Source organism: Diabrotica virgifera, chromosome 5 (assembly GCF_917563875.1).
Source record: "Diabrotica virgifera virgifera chromosome 5, PGI_DIABVI_V3a".
In the NCBI taxonomy this organism is placed as follows: Eukaryota; Metazoa; Arthropoda; class Insecta; order Coleoptera; family Chrysomelidae; genus Diabrotica; species Diabrotica virgifera.
This window is the reverse complement of record NC_065447.1, coordinates 150,429,595-150,445,669: the sequence shown is the minus strand read 5'-3', so window position 1 is coordinate 150,445,669 and position 16,075 is coordinate 150,429,595. Positions and strand designations below refer to the sequence as shown.

The following is a 16,075-nucleotide window of genomic DNA, read 5'->3' as shown; positions in this document are numbered from 1 at the left end:
AGATGAACTAATAAAATAATAATAATGTACTGAAGAGGAATGAAGATGAATAATTTCTAAAGACGAACAAGATAAATAAATCTAACAAATCATGGGCGCCATGAAAATGATCTTCGATCATTTTCCCAGGTATCTTATACTGTTGTCAAATATTAAATATATCAAACCTGTAATAATGAACAAAGGAATAACAAAATTCATGATATACAAAATAAATAAACATTTATTAAAATTAACTACCAGATTTTTAACAATCTCTGAGTTAGACAAATTAAATATAATGTGACTCTAAAATGACATATGTTATATAAAAGCTATATTTGTCTAAGATAATAATAATGTTACCTGTTACAAAACTTAAAGGTATAAGTACCTCTTACTAACATATAGGGTACAACTCACATGAGTCCTCTTTACCAAATGGTTATAGTACGCTTGCTACGTACAACTGAATTGAAAACCGATGAATATTAAAAGTAATATAAATAAATAGGCACAAGCCTGGCGAAGGGAAAATACCATGATGAATTAAGCAAATGCATTAATAAAAATTGTAAAAATGAAGCTAAGATAAATACCGAAACGATGACCTAAATTACCCGAGCAAATGCAATAAAATAAAGTAGCGACGAATTAACTGAACAAATGAAATAAAGCGAATAAATAACATATTTGGGAAACAAGCAAGTAATATTACAAAATAAATTTACCCGAATTACATAAACCAATATCAAAGCAATAATAAAGTATTAAAAACCTAATTTTCTCTAGGCTTATTCCTGTGCACAAGAAGTTACCGTAGATACAAAGTTTGGGAATTAAATACAATAATATACAAATATGTCATATAAAAACAAAGGTACGCTAAATCTGAAAAAAATAATTAATAAACATAGTGCATTACCAAAAGTCCGAAATATAGAAAACAAAAGTTACTCAAATCACCAAACTGAGTGTTCCCAAACTAATCCATTCCTCAAATGTATAACCAAAAGGTTCCCAGAAAATGAGCACGAGGATAGTGCCAAACCATGCTTCCTGTAAGCACAGCTGTAGACAGAAAATGAAGCTGGAACGCTTCGCTTGCTCCCAGGTGACTGACTATGTAGCCGGAATAGGTTCCTCTCAGGTGGGTGAGGGTCTATGATTTCTCATGTCGCTTTATATTATTTCCCCAAAAGGCTAAAAAAATATTTCCTAGTCTTAGTTTCAATATCAAAGTCTAGGAAAAAGTCAAAGGAGAAAAAGAGAAACTAAGAAGTGGTTTTTAGTATAGATTTTAATGTAAAAAAAAGGCCATTAACATACAAGAAAAACTTTCATTATTGGATAGTACATGACCAAATTTGACCTTCAGAGCGAAATATGTGACAATTTCAAATTACAGTAAAGAATAAATATGATTTCTTTAAAATAATTATAGGATACTTATTAGATGTTGCAATAAAATATACAGATATCAAAGATACCTACAGATAAATAGCTAAAAGTAGATCTGTAAATATGGGAAGGAATCAAAGATACTAAATTCACTAATAAATTTACTATGAATACTGAATTGGAAGAAATATTGTATTAGATGTAAAAATAATTTAACATGCAGTCATTAACCTCTGTATGTCAAAAAAAATATATGGATTTAACTATTTACCGGATTGATTTTAGTGAGGTTCCATCGAAGTACTTCAATCCCTACTCCAGAAGACAAGGGGTATTTTTCTCTCACTGGTGAACTAAAAGGCTTTACTAACTAAAATTGAAATTATCAACCCGCCATTTCGGGTACTGCAGCTTACACAGCTGACCGACCTATTCCGGGCACAAAAGTCGAGTCTCGAGTGAGATCCGTTTTTCTGACAAGGTAAACGTCAAACTCTCTCAGAACACGAAATAATTCTCGATAGGTGGCGTACATAGTACGTTCCATCACCGAGGGATGACGTCACCTCAGTAGTCCTATACGAGAAATTAGAGAATTTAAATGAGAGACCGATGGAAAATAATTATAAAAATAATTAAAGAGCTAATTTTTAGAGCAAATAGGAAAAGAGCACGTAACGTGACCGTTACAATCCCCTTCTACTCGGGAAAAAAAATTTTATCAAGAAAATTTTTTTTTCTAAACTTCAAAATAATAACTAACTTTGCAATACATAGTCTAACAATCCACGTTGATTCGCAAGATTACGACTAAATATAAACCACTGATCAAGGAAAAATAAATAAATATATGACTCAAATTCATACTAAAATGTTACTATGTTACTCTCTGCTACCAAATATTAACATATATTGCTCAAAACCCAAACAAACTAAATATTGTATTAAAGTTCATACTAATAACTAAGTGTCGAATTGGACACTAAAACCAAAATTGAGCTATCCATGGACATCAGATTTATAAAGGATATATCCAAGGACGGAACAACCAGGAAAAGGTGTGAGCCAATTCGAACCATATCAAAAGTAAACGTACCAAAGTGAATAAAAAAATCAGTAACTAAAATAAGTAAAGAATTGAACACTTAATCCAAAATTGAACTAACAATGGACACCAGATTCATAATAGTATATCCAGAGAAGAACAATCAGGAAGATTTATGGAACAACTCTCACTAATGCCAAATAATACCAATAATAAACATACCAAAGGAATCCAAAACTCAATAACCAAAATAAATGTGGAATCAGACACGTAATCCAAAGTCGAACTATCAGTGGACACCAGATTCATAAAAGGCATATCCAAATAAGAACGACCAGGCAAATTTATGGACCAATTCACACCAATACTAAACCACATAAACAGATCAGGTCTACCTACACCCACATCCGGTAATACGAACCTATCCAACCAAATACACAAAATAAATGAAGAATCGGACACTTATCCAGAATCGGACTATCAATGGACACCAGATTTATATAGGAGTATATCCAAAGAAGAACGATCAGGCAAATTTATGGACCAATTCTTACTAATACTAAATAAACTAAATTATTGGATCCAATGGTAACTAATACTGAACAAAATAAATAAATTAGGTCTACATACATCCTCATCCGGTAATATGAACCTATCCAAACTAAGTAATCAAAATAAGTCACAAAAAAAATTACTAACAGACTAAGTAACAGAGAGATAACCAAACTAAATCAAAGGTAAGATAAATACCTAAAGTGTATTGACTAGATTATTATAGAAACTACATAAACTTAATTCGTGCTGGTATTCGCGAACTATAGCATGTTGCTACAACAGATGTATGAGAATAACCAGACTCAGATAAAGTACCAATAATATGATAATAGGTAAGAAAGAAAAAGGAATAAATGGTGAACTTACAAGTTCTATGGCACTATGATGAATAATAGGAGAAAGAAATATATGATAAGTGATAGGAAAAAAAATTGACGAGAATGAATAAGTTTTAAATAAAACTGCACATGGATAATGTCTTCTCGCATACATGGAAGTGTTCAGGAAATACTCCAAAATCTGAATAACAAATCATGCCTAAGGAAAGATTTGGGAATACACTTACTCAAAAGAACAACTCATTTGTCTAAACACCCCAAATACTGAATTAATGAACCTACTATGTATAGGTATAGTCAAAGCTTTGATCGATGAAAACGTGCACACTAGGATATTTATCCCTCATCAGTCAAAGTTCAACATATATACTATGAAGTACGAGACATAATACAAATTAAATAAACGTTCCTATCAAATTGTAACAAAAACTGGAATAAGTGGACTAATTACAGAAGAATGGTTAGGAACTGATGATGAATAGACATCTGCCTACTCTGCCATGAGGACATAGATTACGAAACCGGATAGCAGTGATCAGTTGCTGAATTTCGAACCCACGTACTCACTAGGTTACCTAGGAACCCATATTAACCTATTGGCAGACTAGTTCATAAGAAGAAATGTGAACGACTCAAGAATTCATACATACTTACATCAAAATTCCAAACTAATTCCAGAATCATACTGTGTAGGAAATAAGGATCTGAATTATTATAAAGCATTTAAACATATCCTGGACACACTGTTTCTTCATCGACAGGCTCTAAGGTAGTACTTTCTGATATAAATAACGTGCTAAAGGATATATTAAAAATTGTAAATTCTATCAAAGGTAAAGCTTTGCAAACCCGGCTATTCAGAATCGTTTTTGAAGATATGGACTCGCGTCATCAAAATCTCCTTTATCACACAGAGGTTAGTTGGCTATCCAAAAAAAAAAGGTGTTGACAAGAGTTCTGGAACTGAGAGCTGAATTGTTAATGTTCTTATAAGATGCACAATCTATATATGCTTACGGTTTTTCTGACAATATTGGCTCTTGAAATTAGCATTTTCCATAGCATGAAAAAAGATATCGACATCATGGACTTAGCTCTCGCACAGAAACAGATCCAGAACTGCAAACTTACTTAAGAGAGAAAACATCGTTACAAATAAAGAAAATACGGTTTTCTGAACAAAACGTACGTTTGTACTGTAACATATCAACATCTACAGCCAGACCATTTATACCGAAACCACTCCGTATGGCAATTTTTCGCACCATGCATAACCTAGCACATCCCGGAATCAACAGTTCTGTGAAGATGATCACACAGCGATATGTTTGGCCTTCCATTAAATCAGATGTGAGAAAATGGACTCAAGCGTGTCTACAGTGCCAAAAATCAAAAATATCGCGCCACATTGTTTCACCTACTGGAAGTTTTCTACCATCTTCCAGCCGATTCGAATATATTCATATATATTGATGCCGATTTCAGAAGGAAACAAATACTGTCGTAACATATATGTCAATCGTTTCACACGTTGGCCAGAAGCTTTTACAGTGCCTAATCAAGAAGCAGACACAGTAGCCAGAACATTTTTTTCTGGTTGGATAGCTCGTTTTGGCACTCCCAAGCGCATCACAACAGATCAAGGCCGACAATTCGAATCGCATCTCTTCAAATCAATCTGCAAATTATCTGGAACTACCCATTTAAGGACAACCACATATCATCCTCAAGCAAATGGTATGGTAGAAAGATTTCATCGACAGTTAAAAGCAGAAATTCGATGCCATGAGAATATCCGATGGACCGAAAGCCTATCTTCAGTGTTACTGGGCATACGAGCAGCGTGGAGAGAAGATCTAGGTACTTCAGCCGCCGAACTCGTATATGGAGAACCATTGTATTTGCCAGGTGAACTATTGTTTTCGTCGCAAAGAAACACCGACGACAGTGCTCACATTTATTTAAAAACACTTCGAAACCATTTCGAAAATCTCCGTCCTAAGCAACCGTCGCAACATGGATCAAAAGGCACCTTTATTTTCAAAGACATGAAAACCACCTCTCACGTTTTCGTCCGCCGTGATACAATCGGAAGCAGCTTAGAAAACCCATATCACGGTCCTTTTCCAATTATTAAGCGAGGAGACAAGACTTTTGTCGCCCGTGTAAATGGAAAAGAAGTAACAATTTCCATAGACAGATTGAAACCTGCGTACGAGCTTTACCAAAATATTCATCACCAGCCACAGAAAATGACAGTGTCCACTAACACAGCCAATGAGAACAGCAGACCGAAGAGGAAAACAAGATTCACTGGAAGATATCAAGCAAGTATCGGTAAAAACATTTTTCAGTGAATTCAGTGATTTTTTCCCTCCTATGAACATTGCGTTGTGTTTTCTGTTATTTTCAATTTTCATTATGTGTAGATATGTATTATCTATCGTCTTATATTCTCGAAAGGGGGTGTTGTGGCGACACGTTTCAATTATTACTTTTTAAATGCTAATTTTAGTTTTTAATAACTTTTTCAAAATGAAATAATACGTCCCATTTAAAATTCACATTTAATATACAAACCATATGCATAAAAGGGCCTATTAAGTTTTAAGAAACGAAATATATCCCTGTTCAGGTAAAATGCCTTTGCAGTTTTTAAAACACCAGATATAATAAATTGTCGCCTGTCTGGCCATATGGTAGAACCACATAATGACAGATTAGTGTTTGTGGTCTAGTTTAGTAGAGTCACAGCGGGCACCCCATGCGGTCACGCCCTCTCTAAAATAACAAACCCTCTTTCGATACATTTTCACGTTACCACCACGGAACACAAGTAATTGGGCAGAACTTAGCTAGATCTTGGGTGATATTTTGATCTTTCAGTATTAAATAAGTTATTCGATGAGCTAGAAAAATGATGTTGTTCTGAAGCTATTTTCTTGTGGCATTTTTGCAATTAACTAGTTTTGATATGAAATAAGCCACAATTTTACTAAAAAAAAATGATTTTATTAACGTTTCGACGCCCAAATCGGGTGTCGTTGTCAAAATACAAAAAATATTAACATTTTAGGCAGCTCTTTGTTAATATCTGAGACTTGTTAGGTACTTATACGTAGAGTTTTTGTTTTAATGCATCCAGGCACTGGTGGACTGTGTTGTTTTTTGGATCATATTATTGTGCGACGCTTAGAATTATTTCTTCAGCTTTTCTGATTACTGTTCTACTTGTTGTTCCTGATCTGGTTTTTCCATATATGTTCTTCCGGTGTAAGTATGTAACAAAAATAAGAAAACTTCTGTTGGAGTGAAAGTAAAAAGGAAGATATACTCCAACAGAAGTAAGGAAAAAAAAAGAACTAGATAGTTGTGGCTATTATGAAAATAAAAATGAAGGGGCTTCAGCGGTGAAGCCGTAATAGGAAAAATACTAATAAAGTGCAGTAGTACTGAAGAAAGTGGGATTAGAAGGGATAATAGGGATAGCAGTAGAAGTATGGAGAGACAGAGGCAAACTGAATAGAGTTGGCTAGCAAGAGATACAAGAGAACAACTTGACACTCAAGGATGGATACGGCGCGTTTGCATGCCTGTCGAAGAACAGTAGCTCTATATAGATAGTAATGATGACTAAAAGATGAACTAATAAAATAATAATAATGTACTGAAGAGGAATGAAAATGAATAATTTCTAAAGACGAACAAGATAAATAAATCTAACAAATCATGGGCGCCATGAAAATGATCTTCGATCATTTTCCCAGGTATCTTATACTGCTGTCAAATATTAAATATATCAAACCTGTAATAATGAACAAAGGAATAACAAAATTCATGATATACAAAATAAATAAACATTTATTAAAATTAACTACCAGATTTTTAACAATCTCTGAGTTAGACAAATTAAATATAATGTGACTCTAAAATGACATATGTTATATAAAAGCTATATTTGTCTAAGATAATAATAATGTTACCTGTTACAAAACTTAAAGGTATAAGTACCTCTTACTAACATATAGGGTACAACTCACATGAGTCCTCTTTACCAAATGGTTATAGTACGCTTGCTACGTACAACTGAATTGAAAACCGATGAATATTAAAAGTAATATAAATAAATAGGCACAAGCCTGGCGAAGGGAAAATACCATGATGAATTAAGCAAATGCATTAATAAAAATTGTAAAAATGAAGCTAAGATAAATACCGAAACGATGACCTAAATTACCCGAGCAAATGCAATAAAATAAAGTAGCGACGAATTAACTGAACAAATGAAATAAAGCGAATAAATAACATATTTGGGAAACAAGCAAGTAATATTACAAAATAAATTTACCCGAATTACATAAACCAATATCAAAGCAATAATAAAGTATTAAAAACCTAATTTTCTCTAGGCTTATTCCTGTGCACAAGAAGTTACCGTAGATACAAAGTTTGGGAACCAAATACAATAATATACAAATATGTCATATAAAAACAAAGGTACGCTAAATCTGAAAAAAATAATTAATAAACATAGTGCATTACCAAAAGTCCGAAATATAGAAAACAAAAGTTACTCAAATCACCAAACTGAGTGTTCCCAAACCAATCCATTCCTCAAATGTATAACCAAAAGGTTCCCAGAAAATGAGCACGAGGATAGTGCCAAACTATGCTTCCTGTAAGCACAGCTGTAGACAGAAAATGAAGCTGGAACGCTTCGCTTGCTCCCAGGTGACTGACTATGTAGCCGGAATAGGTTCCTCTCTCTCAGGTGGGTGAGGGTCTATGATTTCTCATGTCGCTTTATATTATTTCCCCAAAAGGCTAAAAAAATATTTCCTAGTCTTAGTTTCAATATCAAAGTCTAGGAAAAAGTCAAAGGAGAAAAAGAGAAACTAAGAAGTGGTTTTTAGTATAGATTTTAATGTAAAAAAAAGGCCATTAACATACAAGAAAAACTTTCATTATTGGATAGTACATGACTGTAGGTTTCTTTTAAAGACGATCGTAATAAAAGTCCGTTTGATGTTTAATAGTTTTAATTAATAAAATAGATAACTAAATTATTGTTACTATTAACTTATCGAAATGTAAAAGTGTAAAAGTGTAATTTGCGACCAAAAATCTACGTGTTTTTCCTGTTACAAAAGGGAAATGTATTTATAGATAATTTGCATCTAATCAATATAATACACGTCTAAGTATTATCCCTTAACCTAAGAACAGATCTGTCGCGTTTAAGATGTTATAATCGACTAAATGTATTCGTTCCCACACAACCAAAATTCCTTTACTGCTAATCTTCCCTTTTTCATGGTTTAATTCGCTTTCGCGGGAACTAGCCTATTAGTAATAAAAATTGGGTCAAAGGGCTCTACTTTGTTATTTTTATGTCTTAAAAATAAACAGAAACTGCTCACTTAAACTACCCCTCGATTAGATACGCCCACCCATCTGTGCATTTTAGAGCCTCGCCGACAACCGCTCGTTTCGTGTTTGTAAATACGAATAATTAAAGAAATATTATATACAGGGTATCTTAACAATTAAGATAAAATATTTACAATCCTACATTCGGCCATCCTGTTCGAATTCGACCCGAATTCCGTTTAGTTACCTATCCGCGACTTCATGTACTCTGAATTTGGATTCACTTGTACTACCATGTACGGTCCTAAATATTTCTTCTGTAGTTTGAGTGCTCCACCAAACTGTGTTCTCTTGATTGCCAATAAGTTCTCCTTTTTGTACTTTCTCGGCCTTTTTCTTCGTAGATCATATCTGCGTCTATTTTCCTCTTGAATTTTGAGTAACTGACGTCGACTCTCGTTTCTCAGCATCTCTCTATCTTCATCAAATTGTTTAATTATCTCCTGTTCTATGATCTCCTTCATCCTCAGATCTTCTTTTTTCTTCATCTTCGTTCCGAACAGTACTTCAAACGGCGTCGACTTTATGCTTCTTTGTTCGCAATAGTCTTCGAATTCCTTCGCCGTAAATGCGGTACCTCTGTCAGATATTATACGGAGCGGATTTCCGAAATACTTTGGATGTCTCCTCACGCATTCTAAAACTTCTTTTTTGCTTCCAAGTATACATTTAACGCAATTCCCTATACAGTGCTCGATTTTTTCTCTAAGATTTGGATTGTAACATCCTCTTCGAATCAAATCTTGTGTTTTTGTTACAGCAAAATGTCCTACCTCGTGTAAGTTTCTAATTATTTCTGTTTGCTTTCTTTTCGGAATGACCAACACTTCCTTGCCGTCTTCGTATTTAAAAGGAATATTGTTTTTTATAAAGAAGTCCTCGTATGTTTCCGTCGTCTTTGTCTTGTCCGGTTCGTAACTTTTGACTACTCCCTCTATATCCGTCTTTATTTTTTTATCTTCTGTATGGTTCAGCTGAAAATGATTATTGACTGTCGTCTCGCTAATTACTGTAATCCTCCTTATAAAAGTATCTACTCTTTTTTTAGATAAAATTATTCCGTCTTCGGTTATTGTAACTTCTGCTTGTCTCAGTATATTGTTTCCGAGAATAATTTCAACGTCTAGTGCTTCTTTTGGAATAACATGAAATAAAATATTAAAATCCTCTCCTTGAATTTCTACCATTTTATTAAATGAACCTAAAGTTTTAACTCTCGTACCTCCTAATCCACTTAAATCTAATATGTTTTGTGAAAGAATCACGTCATCAAAATATTTTTCAAAACTATCTTCTCGTACTGAACTAATGTCACTTCCTGTATCCAATAATGCACGTAGTGATAATTTTCCAACCTTCAATGTTACCGAGTTTTTATACCCCAAGTTAACAACATTTACATGTCCAGAAGTTGATGGTTCTTCTTCTTTCTCATTGCATCGAAAAGACCTGTGTCCAAACTGATTGCATCTAAAACATTTTACTCCCTTGGCTTTGTCAGGACAATCCATCGATCTGTGTCCCTCAATTCCACAATTGAAACATTTTTCTTCCTTTTTATTCCTACTTTGAGGCGCTCTTCTTTCATCTCGTCTTACTTCCTCGTTCGTCCACGTCTTTTTATGCGTCTCGGTTTTAACTGATTTTTGCGTCGTCTGTTTTTTAATCAATTCGTACAGTTTAATCTTCTCTTTAAAGTCATTGAAATTTTTTGCACCATAAAGTATTACTTTATTAGCAGGGTCGTCCATAATTCCCTCAATTATATACTGCATTATGACTTCATTTTCGATGTTTCCTCTGCTACCGATTTCTCTCATTTTTAGTACATACTCCTGTACGCTTTCACCTTGTTTCTTCTTTCGATTCATCAGCATTCTGTGAATTTCAGCACTACTTATTTTGTTCTCAAACTCTGTTGTCAGTCTCTTCTTCAAGAGCTTCCAGCTATTAACTCCTTTCTCTGACTGTATATACAGTTTAGCTATTCCGTTTAGAGATCGTTTAGCAAAAATTAGCATTTGCAAATCATTCCATCCCATCAGATTGGAAATTTCTTCAAAATCAGTGATCCATTTTCCTATAGGATAATCGTCTTTTCCGTCGAAATTTCTTATACTGTCCTCTACGTCTCTAAAAGTTAAGGCAAATGAATCATTCAATCTACCTCTCGTCATTTTGTTTGATTTTGATCTATTCCTCGTAAATAAATCCGTCGTCCTTTCATCATCCATATCGTCATCATTATTATCGTCGTCGGTAACGTCTTTACCTTCTTCCTCGTGATAAGCGTCTTTATCACTATTTGCGTCGTTATCTTCATTATAGCGATCGTCTTCGGTAACGTCTTTACCGTTTTCCTTGTGATAAACGTCTTTATCACCGTCATCATCGCTAGCGTCTTCGTCTTCATCGTCATTCTCGTCTTCAAGATTGAAGTCGTTCAAAAATGAACAAATACGTTCAATCACGTCGTCTTCTGAACCAGTGTAGTTCAGATCTAAAACACTGCAAACTGCTACTAAATCCGGCATACTTAGTTTATTTTTCACGTCTTCTATTTTTGTGGAATATTCCTCGGATTCTTTATCCCACGAAAATTTTGTGAAATTCCGCAAGTTCTTCCTTGTTTGTCGCGGCAACCCTTTATCCCCGTACGCGACAATATGCAACGCCTTAACAGCACTTAATGCCGAATTTTTAAGGTTTAAACTAATTTTTGGAAAATCGTTAAGAGTTTGATTAGACTGCATTTTAAAAAGGTATATAATAATAATACATAAAAAAAAACAAAAATAAAAAGATAAATTATCTTTTAACTAAAAAGTTAGATTATTTTTTCCCGTGTGCAAATTGTACTTGTGAACTGTAGAATTGTAGTCGCTTTTACTTTAAAATTATCAATATTTACTACAAATACTAACAAAGTTATGATTTATTAAAATAAATGAACAAAAAAAAAACAATGAAAAACAAAAAGAGGTTAATCGTTAAATGATTTATGATAGTTCTTTCGCAACATTCACTGTTTATCGTCAAAGTTCCAGTTCACAGCTCCTCGAAAAAATAATCTTTGGTCAGATTTCTAATTTCCAGACACAAGACCAAAGTGTCTTGACTATTTTTAAAATATTGGAACAAACACACCTGATTTCTCCTTGGTAATACTGCTTGCTATGATTGCGTCTCGTCGTCGTCGTCGTCGTCACTGCCCAAACAGCCGTCGTATTTGCCTAACAGCGTCGTCTACACTGTACTAGCCTGCTACTCCACCAACACAACCATTCACCAACAGTTCACCAAGTCCGGAAGTCACCAATAGTTTAAAAAAGTCCGAAAATCACCAACAGTTTCCACGTTTCCCGAACAGTCATAAACAGTTTCCAAAAATTACGTCACGTCACCTGAGTCGATTTTTTAATTACACGTCACTTTACGGTATTTCGCGAACTTTACGACCAAATTGTCTTTCTTAGATCCCGGTTGAGCCCCCAAAATGTAGGTTTCTTTTAAAGACGATCGTAATAAAAGTCCGTTTGATGTTTAATAGTTTTAATTAATAAAATAGATAACTAAATTATTGTTACTATTAACTTATCGAAATGTAAAAGTGTAAAAGTGTAATTTGCGACCAAAAATCTACGTGTTTTTCCTGTTACAAAAGGGAAATGTATTTATAGATAATTTGCATCTAATCAATATAATACACGTCTAAGTATTATCCCTTAACCTAAGAACAGATCTGTCGCGTTTAAGATGTTAGAATCGACTAAATGTATTCGTTCCCACACAACCAAAATTCCTTTACTGCTAATCTTCCCTTTTTCATGGTTTAATTCGCTTTCGCGGGAACTAGCCTATTAGTAATAAAAATTGGGTCAAAGGGCTCTACTTTGTTATTTTTATGTCTTAAAAATAAACAGAAACTGCTCACTTAAACTACCCCTCGATTAGATACGCCCACCCATCTGTGCATTTTAGAGCCTCGCCGACAACCGCTCGTTTCGTGTTTGTAAATACGAATAATTAAAGAAATATTATATACAGGGTATCTTAAAAATTAAGATAAAATATTTACAATCCTACATGACCAAATTTGACCTTCAGAGCGAAATATGTGACAATTTCAAATTACAGTAAAGAATAAATATGATTTCTTTAAAATAATTATAGGATACTTATTAGATGTTGCAATAAAATATACAGATATCAAAGATACCTACAGATAAATAGCTAAAAGTAGATCTGTAAATATGGGAAGGAATCAAAGATACTAAATTCACTAATAAATTTACTATGAATACTGAATTGGAAGAAATATTGTATTAGATGTAAAAATAATTCAACATGCAGTCATTAACCTCTGTATGTCAAAAAAAATATATGGATTTAACTATTTACCGGATTGATTTTAGTGAGGTTCCATCGAAGTACTTCAATCCCTACTCCAGAACACAAGGGGTATTTTTCTCTCACTGGTGAACTAAAAGGCTTTACTAACTAAAATTGAAATTATCAACCCGCCATTTCGGGTACTGCAGCTTACACAGCTGACCGACCTATTCCGGGCACAAAAGTCGAGTCTCGAGTGAAATCCGTTTCTCTGACAAGGTAAACGTCAAACTCTCTCAGAACACGAACTAATTCTCGATAGGTGGCGTACATAGTACGTTCCATCACCGAGGGATGACGTCACCTCAGTAGTCCTATACGAGAAATTAGACAATTTAAATGAGAGACCGAGGGAAAATAATTATAAAAATAATTAAAGAGCTAATTTTTAGAGCAAATAAGAAAAGAGCACGTAACGTGACCGTTACAATCCCCTTCTACTCGGGAAAAAAAATTTTACCAAGAAATTTTTTTTTTCTAAACTTCAAAATAATAACAACTAACTTTGCAATACATAGTCTAACAATCCACGTTGATTCGCAAGATTACGACTAAATATAAACTACTGATCAAGGAAAAATAAATAAATATATGACTCAAATTCATACTAAAATGTTACTATGTTACTCTCTGCTACCAAATATTAACATATATTGCTCAAAACCCAAACAAACTAAATATTGTACTAAAGTTCATACTAATAACTAAGTGTCGAATTGGGCACTAAAACCAAAATTGAGCTATCCATGGACATCAGATTTATAAAGGATATATCCAAGGACGGAACAACCAGGAAAAGGTGTGAGCCAATTCGAACCATACCAAAAGTAAACGTACCAAAGTGAATAAAAAAATCAGTAACTAAAATAAGTAAAGAATTGAACACTTAATCCAAAATTGAACTAACAATGGACACCAGATTCATAATAGTATATCCAGAGAAGAACAATCAGGAAGATTTATGGAACAACTCTCACTAATGCCAAATAATACCAATAATAAACATACCAAAGGAATCCAAAACTCAATAACCAAAATAAATGTGGAATCAGACACGTAATCCAAAGTCGAACTATCAGTGGACACCAGATTCATAAAAGGCATATCCAAAGAAGAACGACCAGGCAAATTTATGGACCAATTCACACCAATACTAAACCACATAAACAGATCAGGTCTACGTACACCCACATCCGGTAATACGAACCTATCCAACCAAATACACAAAATAAATGAAGAATCGGACACTTATCCAGAATCGGACTATCAATGGACACCAGATTTATATAGGAGTATATCCAAAGAAGAACGATCAGGCAAATTTATGGACCAATTCTTACTAATACTAAATAAACTAAATTATTGGATCCAATGGTAACTAATACTGAACAAAATAAATAAATTAGGTCTACATACACCCTCATCCGGTAATATGAACCTATCCAAACTAAGTAATCAAAATAAGTCACAAAAAAAATTACTAACAGACTAAGTAACAGAGAGATAACCAAACTAAATCAAAGGTAAGATAAATACCTAAAGTGTATTGACTAGATTATTATAGAAACTACATAAACTTAATTCGTGCTGGTATTCGCGAACTATAGCATGTTGCTACAACAGATGTATGAGAATAACCAGACTCAGATAAAGTACCAATAATATAATAATAGGTAAGAAAGAAAAAGGAATAAATGGTGAACTTACAAGTTCTATGGCACTATGATGAATAATAGGAGAAAGAAATATATGATAAGTGATAGGAAAAAAAATTGACAAAAATGAACAAGTTTTAAATAAAACTGCACATGGATAATGTCTTCTCGCATACATGGAAGTGTTCAGGAAATACTCCAGAATCTGAATAACAAATCATGCCTAAGGAAAGATTTGGGAATACACTTACTCAAAAAAACAACTCATTTGTCTAAACACCCCAAATACTGAATTAATGAACCTACTATGTATAGGTATAGTCAAAGCTTTGATCGATGAAAACGTGCACACTAGGATATTTATCCCTCATCAGTCAAAGTTCAACATATATACTATGAAGTACGAGACATAATACAAATTAAATAAACCTTCCTATCAAATTGTAACAAAAACTGGAATAAGTGGACTAATTACAGAAGAATGGTTAGGAACTGATGATGAATAGACATCTGCCTACTCTGCCATGAGGACATAGATTACGAAACCGGATAGCAGTGATCAGTTGCTGAATTTCGAACCCACGTACTCACTAGGTTACCTAGGAACCCATATTAACCTATTGGCAGACTAGTTCATAAGAAGAAATGTGAACGACTCAAGAATTCATACATACTTACATCAAAATTCCAAACTAATTCCAGAATCATACTGTGTAGGAAATAAGGATCTGAATTATTATAAAGCATTTAAGATATTGGAGACAAATATCAATAGAGTAACTCAATAAAAAATGTAAAAACCACATCTTCCCAATATGGCAAATTCCATAACAAGATATAAAAAATAATAAAAAAATTAGTAAGTAATCAAATATTCAAAATAATATAACGCATAACCTGAGATATGGTTCTAAGACAGTAGTTCTTTTAATTCATTTTTCTTTTATCTGAATTTTCTGTTATTACTTTTTTTGATATCTTTGTATACATGTTATTTCTAATTTAGTTTTGTTTTTAATTTTTATTAATACTAAACAGGTAGAATTATACTGCTTCGTTGGTTTTGATTAGTTTATTTTCGATACCTCATTTTTATTTAGTGGTACAACTCATATCTTAGTTTGGATTTTGTATTTTTATTGGAAACTTATTTATGTATTAGATTGAGTATACATAACTGACATTATGTTCTATTAGTATAAATTTTTATTCCTTCTACCAATGGTAGTATGTTTGCTCGTACAATTAATCGGTGACTATATGCATATATTTTTTTTCTA

General features: G+C 33.3%; 1 protein-coding gene and 1 long non-coding RNA gene across 3 annotated transcripts in view; one reads left to right on the top strand and one right to left on the bottom strand.

Moving 5' to 3' along the window:
* Positions 1–16,075, top strand: part of LOC126884510 (NFX1-type zinc finger-containing protein 1-like) — a 415,118-nt gene that overhangs the window by 383,954 nt on the left and 15,089 nt on the right. The window lies entirely within an intron of this gene.
* On the bottom strand, positions 206–14,611 carry LOC126884512 (uncharacterized). 2 transcript variants are annotated; one of them, XR_007698077.1, is made up of 2 exons: positions 13,150–14,611; positions 206–1,182 (listed from the first exon to the last, which is right to left on the bottom strand). It is a non-coding gene; the product is annotated as an uncharacterized LOC126884512 (long non-coding RNA). The 2 variants fall into 2 exon arrangements; XR_007698076.1 differs by lacking the exon at positions 13,150–14,611 and adding an exon at positions 1,652–2,071.